Here is an 11517-nt window from a genome sequence, read left to right as displayed (position 1 = left end):
TTTTTTTTTTTTTTTGCCTTTTTCTTTCTGTATTGGTTCCATTAGTGAGTTTTATAGTTTTGTAATTTTCATGAGAGTTATTGTCTTTTCACTTCCAGAGGCAAGTCTTGATCATTTGTAAGTCCAGTCTAGTAGTGATGAATTTTCTCAGATTTTGCTTGTCTGTGAAAGATTTATTTCTCCTTCATTTTGGAATGACAGCTTTTCTGGGTATGTACTATTCTTGGCTAATGTTTTTATTTTTCCTTTCAGTTCTTTGAATATATAATCTCATTATCTCCTGGTCTGAAAGGTTTCTGCTGAGAAATAATTGTTAGTCAGATAGGGATTATCTTATATGTGACTTGACACTTTTGCTGCTCTTAGAACATTTTCTTTGTCTTTGACTTTTGACAGTTTAACTATAATGTGCCTCAGAGGGGACCTGTTTGGGCTGAATCTAAAGCTTTGTGGTTTTTAAAGCTTCCTGGACATGGATGTCCATTTCTCTCCCAAGACAGGAAGTTTTCTGCTATGATTTTATTAAATATGTTTTCCTCACTCTTCCCTTCTCTTCTTCTTCTGTAACACCCATAATATAAAAATTTGTTTGCTTAATGGTGTTCCATAAATTCTGTAGAGCTTTCTTCATTCTTATTTATTCTCTTTTCATTTTTGCCTGCTTGTGTTATTTCAGGAGATCTATCTTCAAGTTCAGAAAGTAATTTTTCTACTTGGTCTAATCTGTTGTTGAAGCTCCTGATTTTATTTTTTATTTTATTCATTGAATTTTTCAGCTCAAAGATTTCCATTTAGTTCTTTTTTATGATGTCTATTTCTTTGTTGAATTTCTCAATTATCATACATCATAAATTGTTTTCTTGATTTCATTGAATTGTCTATCTGTATTATCTTATATCTCACTAAGTTTCCCTAAATTATTTTGAATTCTTTTTCAGGTATTTTCTATATTTTCTTATGATTGTAATCTGTTACTGTGGAATTATTGTTTTCTTTTGGAAGTGATATGTGCTTACTTTTTCATGGTTAATGTGTCTCTATGTTGATTTCTATGCATGTGGTGGAAAAGTCATCTCTTCCAATTTATGGATAGGTTTAGTAGGGAAAGCTTATTTGTATGAATGACTTTTGGGGTTTTGGTTTGGTGGAGTGCATTGGTCTTGGTTTTAGTGGATGCAATAGTGTGGTCTCTGTGTAGCTTCTTCAGCTGTAATCCACACTAGCGGTGTTTGCGAGTTTCTCAGTGGCCTAGGTTGAGAGAGTTTGTGGTAATAGAAGTATGGCTTTACCAGGAGTAGCCTTGCTGGGCTGTTCCTCAGGTCAGTGGTATGTGCATGTACACAGCAGTTCAGCCATGTACACAAAGGTTCAGAACCTTTGGTTCTGTCTCACTTAGGTTCAGATCATGGAACTGTTACTCCAGCTGCAAGAAAGGGTCTACTGATTGTAAGTAATAAACTTCCTCAGTTTTGTTTTCATTTGTCTAAAACTGTTTTTGTTTCACTGAGTAGTTTCTTGTGATATTTAATTCTGGAGGGTTAGTTATTTTTTCAGGATTCTGAAGATATAATTGCATTGTTTTCTGCTCTCCATTGTTGTCGAGAACTTAGCCATCAGTTTATTTGTTGTTCTTTTATTAGGTAATCTGTTTTATTTCTCTGGTTTCTTTTAAAATCTTTTCTTTTGTCTTTCTTTTTTCTTTTTCTTTTTTTGCTTTTCTACAGTTTGACTATGCTGTGTCTGTGTAGATGTGTCTTTTTATTTATCCTGTTTGAGATTCGTTGGGCTTTCTGAATGTGAGAATATTTGCCTATTAATAAGCCTGGAAAGTTCTCAGCCATAATCTCTCCAATAGTGCCTCTTCAACATTCTGTTTATAATACCCTTCTAGAATATTCATTTGACAATTGTTATCTCTTCTTAATATAGTCGTTGTGCTTTGTAACCTCTAATATTTTTCTTTTCTTTGTCTTTTTTGGTTGGCTTTTGAAATTTCTTTAAGCTTCTCTTCCAGTTCACTAATAACTTCTTCATATGTGCCTTATTTGTTGTTTAACTCATGTGTTGAGTTTTTAATTCAATTTTTACAGTTCTATTTGACTCATTTTCAAATACACTTTTAAAAATGGACTCTTGTTCCTCATCCATGTTTTTCTGCCCATCTTCAATGATTTCGAATGTATTCAATATATACTTATTTTATACTGTAGACGCCAAAATTCCAGTATTCAATGTTTTACGTGTCTCATTCTGATGTCTGTGACTTCATCAGATACTCACTCATGATGGAAGTATTTTAAAATAAGAATAAAAAGTTAATCCCCCAGAGGAGACTTCACAGTGCTTTGTTGTTGTTGTTGTTGTTGTTGTTGCTTGTTTGTTTGTTTCCTGGGGCCAGTCCTACCAATTGGGGACCACCTTAAATTAAATTTTTCTCTTGATCCTTTCTGTATTACACATGTAGCAGTAATTCCAGCTTTTGAGACTTATGAGGGTTAGCCTGAAAAGTAGATTTCTTTGGGTAAATAATGAAGCTTTAGTTACAGGCTTCTGTGGGATTCCTTGCTTACAAGGGCCTCTTCCAAGGCCTAGAGGAGTCTTAGCAATACACTCACAGGGCCATATGTTTTATCAATATTGTAAAAGTATGATATTTATTCATTTTTGTTATACATGTGTATAACCATTTATTTTGTACATACAGCTAAACATCAAAATGCTGGATCCTGGAGTATATACATATTCAACTTCAGTAGATAATGTCAAGCATTTTCCAAATGTACACTGGTTCTATCAGTGTACATACCAAGTATCAGTGTATGAGAATTCCAATTGCTCCACATCCTCAATATCGTTTGGTATTGACAGTCACTGCAGTTGCTCCAATGTCTTCTCTGTCACATCTCCTTTCATATTAGGTAGTTTTGGAGCAGGTTTGGGCTTTCTGGGAATCCGAGTAAGAACTGAGTTGGGAATGTAATATTTTTACTAAAATTTGAAGGATACTTTGGAATGTATTAATAAAACAGTTCATTAATTATACACTTCTATTAGACATTGCTACGGGTCTGAACATGTTCCCAAAATTCGTAAGTGAAAACTTAATTACCAATGTAATAATATTGAGGTGTGGCCTTTAGGAGTTGATTTAGTCATGAGGGTAGAGCCTTCATTGATGGGATGAGGGCCATTATATAGGGGCTTGAGGGAGTAGGTTTGCCTACTTGCCTTGCCATTCATTCTGATTGATACAGTATTTCTTTCCTCCAGAGGATACGGCAACACAACATCTTGAAGCAGAGATAGTGCTCTCACCAGACACCAAACTTGTTGGTAATTTGACCACAGACTTCCTAGCCGGCAGAAATGTGAGAAATAAATTTCTGTGGCTTACAAATTACCCAATCTTCCGTATTTTGTTATACTGCCACAAACAAAGACATATTTTGTCATCTTTAAAATTATTTCCTAAAATACTGAGAGATAATTCAGATTTTAAAAAAGGAACTTGAAAGAAAAGCAATAAAGATGACTAATGAAATTAACAGAAATTATCCTGACATCGATAGTAAATCGTTTAACAAATTTTTTGACTCTACCATACCAAAAGCAGTATTTCATTAAGAGGATGGATAAATTTCAAATGAAAATAGTTAATAGAATGGATTGTTTTATACTCCAACTGCTGAAAAGACATGAGACATATAAACACATTAAAAAGGTTTAAGCTCTGTGCTGTTTTGATAGGTAATATTAACATTGAAGATGAAAACATAAAATGCATACGATGTCGGTATAATGAGGATGTAGATGACAAACTGCTTGATGAATATAATCAATTCAGAGTGTTTAAGATTGATCACTGTGCAAGAAAATACAAATTTCCCTGAAGCCCTCCAAATCAAAAATGAAGAAATCATATAAGTTTTGCCATACTTGACAATAATCTTAAAGATGTCTGTGTTACCAATAATTAGTTGTGAAGTAGAAGGAAGCTATTTTAAATATTGATTAAAAATGTGTTTTGGGGTTGAGTGTGGTGGCTCATGCTCATGATCCCAGCACTTTGAGAGGCCGAGGTGGGACGATCACTTGAGCTCAGGAGTTCAACGAGCAACTTGGCAAAACCCATCCGGGCAATATGGCAAAACCTTGTCTCTACCAAAAATGCAAATATTAGCCAAGTAGGTGGTGTGCACCTGTAGTCCCAGCTACTAAGGAGGCTGAGGTGGGAGGATCACTGGAACCTGAAAAGTCAAGGCTGCAGTGAGCCACGATTGCAGCATGGTGCTCCAGCCTGGATGTAATGCAGATCCTGTCTAAAACAAACAAAAACGCACAAACAAACAAATTGTTTCTGACCAAACGTGCTAGAATAAAGGATCAAATTATCTTTTTATATTCTTAGTAGAACTGATTTGACAAACATATTGGCATATAAAGAGGTAGTCAAGGAATTTGTAGCAAAAAGGTTTAGAAAAATACTATTAAAGTGATATTTTAAGCAATTATTTAATAGAACATGTTATGTTATTCTAGATTTTTTGATGTTTGTGATATTGGTCAGTTCTTAGACATTTATATTTCATTGTAATTTATTTTCTTAGTCTAAAACCTCATATTTGTAATCTAGTATTCTTATTGTTAATAAAGCCTCCTTTCCTAACTTGCCGAAGGTTTGGACCCCAGGAATTCTGGCTAACATACCGTGAATTCTCAGGACAGAATTATTTTTCTGTCCAGTAGAGTTGAGATGAGATAGACTAGCATCCTCATTCTCTCATCTGTGTTATAGCATCATTTCTTACTGAGATGAGTCCTTTAGGGTTCCTGCTTGTACTTCTGTCTCCTAAATCATCATCAAGCTCTGGAGCTACGAGGTCACTAGGATTCTGTAGGATTCACAAGTGAACCCAGGAGCTTGCTTGTACCCCAGATTTCCCTATTCTTTTCTTTCCTTTTTTTTGAGTCTGTGGATTCGTTTTCTTTTTCTGCCAGCTTCACAATATATTTTAAAAGATTTTAAACATTTTTCCCCCAGATTTCAGTTGCTTTTAGTAAAAGGAGCTTTGAGGTATTTAAACTAATATGCTTTCAGAAACGAAAATGCCTGCAAATCTAATACAGGCATACCTAGTTTTATTGTGCTTTGCTTTATACACTGTGCAGATATTGCATTTTTTTACAGACCAAACGTTTGTGGCAATGCTGTACAGAGTAATCTGTTGGTGCCATTTTTCCAATAACGTGCTCATTCTGTGCCTCTGTGTCAGCTCTTTTAAGCAATAATTTTTAATTAAGATAGGTATATTGTTATTTTTAGACACAATGCTATTGCATACTTAACAGACAAAATAATTGTGTAAACATAACTTTTATATGCACTGGGAAACCAAAAAATTCATGTGACTCCCTTTATTGTGAGATTGGCTTTACTGTGGCAATCTGGAACCTAACCTGCACTGTCTCCAAGATATGCCTATATTTGAGATTTTATAGCATATTTACCTGAGTTGCCAGGAATTTTTTTCCTTGATACATAAAAATCTCTTTCTCTGTAAGGTTGCTATAATTACAACATGATATATTAATTTTCCTTCCTTCTAAGACAATATTTAACATAATTTATCATTTATATCATGACTTACATAATAGTGATCATCAGCCATTGCAGGATGCCAAGTTATGGCCTTCTATCAGTTCAGCCACCAGTAACCTATTAGAGTTAAATGGATCAGGACATTGATCTAATTTCAGATATGAGTCACTAAAAATATTAAAGATGATAAATAATAATGCCATTCATATTCACATTGAGAAAGAATTTAGCAAGCTGATTAGGTATCACCAGCTTTTCTGAAAGAAGACCAGGGTAGAGGAAGCTGCTTCCCCTCCCCGCCACAACCTTCATTCGAGGACTGTGGAGGAGGCTGCTGCAATGATTGTGGCATTTAGGATTAGACACACACACACACACACACACACACACACACAGTATGAAGGCAGATGACAAGAGTGACCCAGATCAGAGGAAAAAAAATTATTAAGATGCCTTTTCCTTCCCTTTCAAAAACAGGCTGCAGAAGGAATAGAATCTTCTTACTATTTTGTAAGTTGGGATAGATTGTGGTTAGCATCCAGATTAAATAATACATCTTCTCTCAAGAGGTTGCTTCAACAGCCAGAAAAATCAGTTCCTATGTCCTCATTTTATTGTAATAGCATCTGTATCAGCTCTACTTTTATTTCATGCCCAGCACACAATAAGTCATAGACACCTGCCTGTCAGTTTGCATCCACTCTTTTGCATTTTTGTTAATAAATGGTGATGAGGATGTATACTGGTTCATAAATATATATATATATATATATATATATTCAGAGGAGGCACTTCTACTCATTTAACTCCAGGCAGGGATTTACTGTAAGGTCTGACAATCAACTGAGTTCTGGGAGCAGGCAGTATTGCAAGTTGCTACCATGCTGACATTGAACTTTGCCCTAGCTGCTGTCAGGCTGAATGAATTTTTTCATTAAGTCTCCTTCTGCATGGCATAGTCCAGAGGTTCATGAGAGCCATGCGTTCAAGCCCTGCTGAAAGGGAAGTCTTTCTTTTATGACTGGTGACCACCAAGCACAGCATTATTATCTTCTTAAAATGACCAGTTGATCATTGGTTCTATAAACTATGACCACTTCTTGTATTCTAGAATCTGTGGTTATAGTGGTAAGCAGGGCATAATTCCAGCCCTATAAGAGTGTATAGTCTAGTTCTAATAGAGAAAAAAAAAAGGTATAACATTACTGAGAGCCTATCATCGTCTGGCTTTTTGTTTATGAACTAATGAGATTCTATTTAAAACTCATGGTAACACTATGAAGTTAATCTCCTGACTTAAGATTCAAACCCGGGTTTGTCTGATTGCAAAGCTGATATATTTCCATTACACCTATCTGCATTGGTCAGTTTTTTATTTTGGTTGCCAGGTTCTAAATGTGGATAAAAAGGCATTTTTGTCTTTTATCTTCCTTTCTTCGGAGTCATTTCAAAAGCTCGAAAATGCATACGTATAACGTACGTTTGGATATGAAGATTGCATATTTATGTGCATGTATGTATACATATGTACATATACACTGTAATAATGGAGTCAAGTGAAATTACTTGCATTTAAGTTCAATATTTGAAATTGTTATAACAAAAGACATAAGTGGTAGACTTCTGTTATTTAACTCATAAATTAAGGATGCTAAAAAAACCTTTTTCTGTTTGGATCTGTGAGATTGTAGACTCGGTGACATTGTCAGCTGTAGTGGGCTCTGTTTTACTTACGTTACTTGACATATAGTAAGGGAAATAATAGTTTTGTGGTTAAATAATCTGCTAACTGACTCAAATGAAGCCAAATTATCGTATTTATTAAACTAATTGCTAAACCACTAAGAAAGGCTGTACCTAGGTTTCATGTTGTGTGCCGAACTTGATGGGATGGTAGTAGTTGTCTGAAATACAGAAATGTAATTTTTTTCAGAAGAGCAAATTTGAGGTCATGTCTTGCTCAGAGGGAGAAAGTATGCTGAAGGATGTCAGGTATTTGCCTTTACTATTCCTGGTAAAATCATAAGTAGAAAATACCTAAGAATATGTCTTTTAGAGTTCATTAATTATTTAGAAAAGCCAAGGTGACCAGATATATCTATACAAATACCATTGTAGAGGAAAAAATACCTAAAGCAACAGTGTTATTTCTGAACTGAAATAAAGGAAGATTGGGATAAGAATCATGTTAAAATGTACCTTTATTGTTGAAACACCAAATTTTGTACTCACTAATGATAATATTGCAACAAAAAATAGTAAAAGCAAATAAATATTTTTGTGTCATACTTTAGTAAAAGAAAAGAATCATCAATATTGTAAACCATTTTATCCTGATATAAATGCTTTAAAGATCAAAATGTTAAGGTAATAAATTAAGAGATTTTTGGTTAAAACCAACCCACCTCCTTCATGAGATCTAATTGTTTATCAATTATGAGTGTATTCATTTCCTGAAAAAAGAAATTCTGATTTTTTGGGTGGCTTCAATAAACAAAAGTTTATTTTGTTCATACAGTAAGAAGTTGGTAGGTAAGGCTTATGGGAGATACCAGGGTAACTGGTAGGCTATTAATGGGTGTCCCTACAGAGGCAGTTTTAGTAATTCAGAATTCAGGAAAGATAAGAAATAGAGACAGAGATAATATAATATTAGCAAGAGAGAGAGGAGAGAAAAGGGGGGCAGAGAGAATGATGAGTATGATGGTGGAGATAGAGTTTACATATTTTTAAACTTTTATTTATAAGTATTACATGCTCTTTTCTGAATGGTAATGAGATTCTAAAATAAACAATAAACATATAACAATTTAAATATGATAAGGATTAATATTTATCAAGAGGGATTGTTGTAGAGTACAGAGAATCTGAGGCTTCTTTCTCTATGAAATTCAAAATAACACTGGTAGCATCCACTAGTTTTTAAGGATGATGTACAGACGGGATGGAAACATTTGCCAATTCAAAGAAAGCAAGCAGACCAAGCGAGTAAAACTTCACTGAGAGAAAGTCAGTGCTTAAGAGGTGAACGTAAAATACCACTCGCTCCCAGATTTCATATATATCTTAATTAGGCCATTGCTTTTTTTGATGCACCAGAAACAGTGGATTCAGTCTGGTTGTCCAGTAGGATTTAAAAGAGATAATTGAACTTCATTTCTGCAGTACTTTTTACTAATCTCTCAGAGTTGATTTAATAATAGGAAGCCAACATATTAATTTTTCTGAAAGCTTGTTTGTTTGCATGCCCTTGGAAAAAGCAAATGGATGAATCAAGAAATTAGTTTCATTAGCCAATATTAAAATTCTGCTATCTCACTGAATTATTTCGTTGGCTGTTCAAGTTGATTTCACTAATGGAGAGACTGGCTAGAAAAACATGCAGAAGAACACGGTGTACTCATATAATTCAGTAATTTCCTCTAAAGCTCCTTGGAGAAATGCATATCTGAAAATGGAATTTTTATCTAACATTTTTAAAATAGCACTTGAATAACTTAGAATGGGACTTATCAATGAATTATTTGCCTAATGTATATTTTACAGAAATAGGCAGCCATGGCATTCTGAAAGAAACTTCCTGTCTTTAGGAACTGGCAACATTTCTTTAAAAAAAGAAAATTAAGTTTCAGGAGGCTCTATAACAGTTCAGGTACACAGGAGGAAGTTCATGTTGCCTGGAAAAAAGACATATAATGTTGAATGAGACCAGTTATTTTACTTACTTCTCCATTGCCCTCAGACATATCACTGATTTCTCTTAGCTTTAACCTCATTTTTGGGCAAAAAGCACTAACAAAATCTTACTGACCTTATCAACTTTGGTAAAGGAGAAGACATGTACGTATGGTATTATGGGGCGGCTGCCTGCAGTTGCCGGAGCTCTCCTGACAGATCCTGCAAGACTGGCCTCAGATAAACTGTACTCTAGTGCCATAGGGAAGAGGAATCCCTAAGATTTAGAGTCTTGTGGTCAGCCATTATTCTCAGCTGGGAAGTGTAGTGATGGGTGAGGCTTGCAGGACTGAAAGTCCCTTGTAGTACCTTGTATGATGGGGTAGGCAGTGAGGCAAAGAGGGTAGAGTATGGTTAATGGCAATGCAAGCTTAGCTTATGGCACAGGTTGTTTTGGTTTTTTGTTCGTTTAACCAAGCCTCTCTCTATAATTTGTCTAGAGAAGATCTGTGAAATAGCAGATTAGTTGCTTTAGTTCAGTGGGAAAAACTGAGTTCTGCCTGCACGGTCAAAAACAACTCTCTCCAAAGTGAAATTTCAGCTAGTCCAAAATTTTGTCTAACAGTTTTTAAAGAAAAATTACCTTGTTGATTGTTTGGGTGACAGCCACCATAAGTTAAGGTACTATTAATGTTATAAAGCAGGGTGTCTCATGTTTTGGCTTCCCCGGGTGCCATTGAAGAAGAAGAACTGTCTTGGGCCACACATAAAATACACTAACACTAACAATAGCTGATGAGCTAAAAATAAAAAAATTACCAAACAAACCTCATAATCTTTTAAGGAAGCTTATGAATTTGTGTTGGGCCACATTCAAAACTGTCCTAGGCCACATGCATCCAATGGGTGGTGGGCTAGACAAGCTTACATCAAGACAGTTTTATTTGAAGTGTATATAAAGTCACCTGTGAAAAATTTATGGTTACTTACCTGAATAGGAATCTCAATGTTACCAGTGTATTCCCTTATTAGTCCTCTGCCAGCAATCTGTTCCATTTCCCTTATTTTTTGAATTTTAAAATGTCCTCGTTCTTCAACCAGAACTCATCTTATCCATCAGGACGTGCTGCCAACTCTGAGTCATTGTGCATGTCCTCCCCACTTTCCTGCCATTGTGCTATACACTTTAAACACACACCTATCCTTGTTTTCTTTCTTCCAGGCTCAAAGGGTAAGTCCGTCTTTCTCCTCAAGCCCATCTATGTACCATCACCCTCCTGCCTATGTAGGATTGGAGAAACTGTGGTTAGAAATCTGTACACATATGTAAACTGATAAGCTGCTTCACTTGACGCTGAGTTTCTCTCTAAATGAATCAAACCAACTGATCTCCCCTTGAATAATACTTGGAGACACTTGGAATTAATTTAATCCTCATTTTTCTATATAAACTTTTTCATTGACCTTTATATAACCTTATTTGTGTTATTTTTCATAATGCATAACATTTTCATGTTTGTAACGGAGGTTTTAATTGCTACATTTAATTTAGACGTATCCTAGTGGCATGGAAGATAGCAGAGGTTTATTCATCTTGTTAAATATTGAATTTCCTCAATGTTTGGAACTAGAATGTCTACTCTTCTCACGTATAACTGCTTTGCAGGCCATCACATTCACATTCACCAACTCAGGTACTAACTCTATGTCAATTGCCCACTAGTTTTTATACCTAGCTCAAAGCTCTTTTGAATTCCTCCTTACTTATATACGCAATGGTTTATTTGGCACATTTTACCATCCAAAAACATTTGATGAATGAATAAATGAACCAATTAGTTACGTGTTTCTAAATCCTACTCTCAGGGAAAACAAGAAGAGAAACAACCTATTATTTTAGGCATGTCCTATGTAACTAAAACTCTAGGCCTTAGCTCCTTTCTGTCTAAAGTTACGCTGTTTTATTTTTATTTTGAGGTTTGTTGTTTCTACAGACTCAAGAACAAGTTTTGCCTAAGAGTTGTCTTTAGCCTTGCATTGTAGCTGGTATGCGCCGTGTTATCAGCTATTAAGCCCTTTCTGTCATTAAATGGAAAAAAAATCTCTTACTGTGAATTTAGATTAGCCCTTTCTCCTGCCATGCCTCTTCCAGCACCATCTACGGACTTCCTGAATGCCCGTACGCTCCCATGATATTTTGTGACATTCCAAATGAGGAGCTGACTTAAAGAAAAATGGGCTGA

The sequence above is a fragment of the Cebus imitator genome, unplaced genomic scaffold (genome assembly GCF_001604975.1).
Source record: "Cebus imitator isolate Cc_AM_T3 unplaced genomic scaffold, Cebus_imitator-1.0 Scaffold351, whole genome shotgun sequence".
Lineage (NCBI taxonomy): Eukaryota > Metazoa > Chordata > Mammalia > Primates > Cebidae > Cebus > Cebus imitator.
This window is presented reverse-complemented; position numbering follows the sequence as displayed.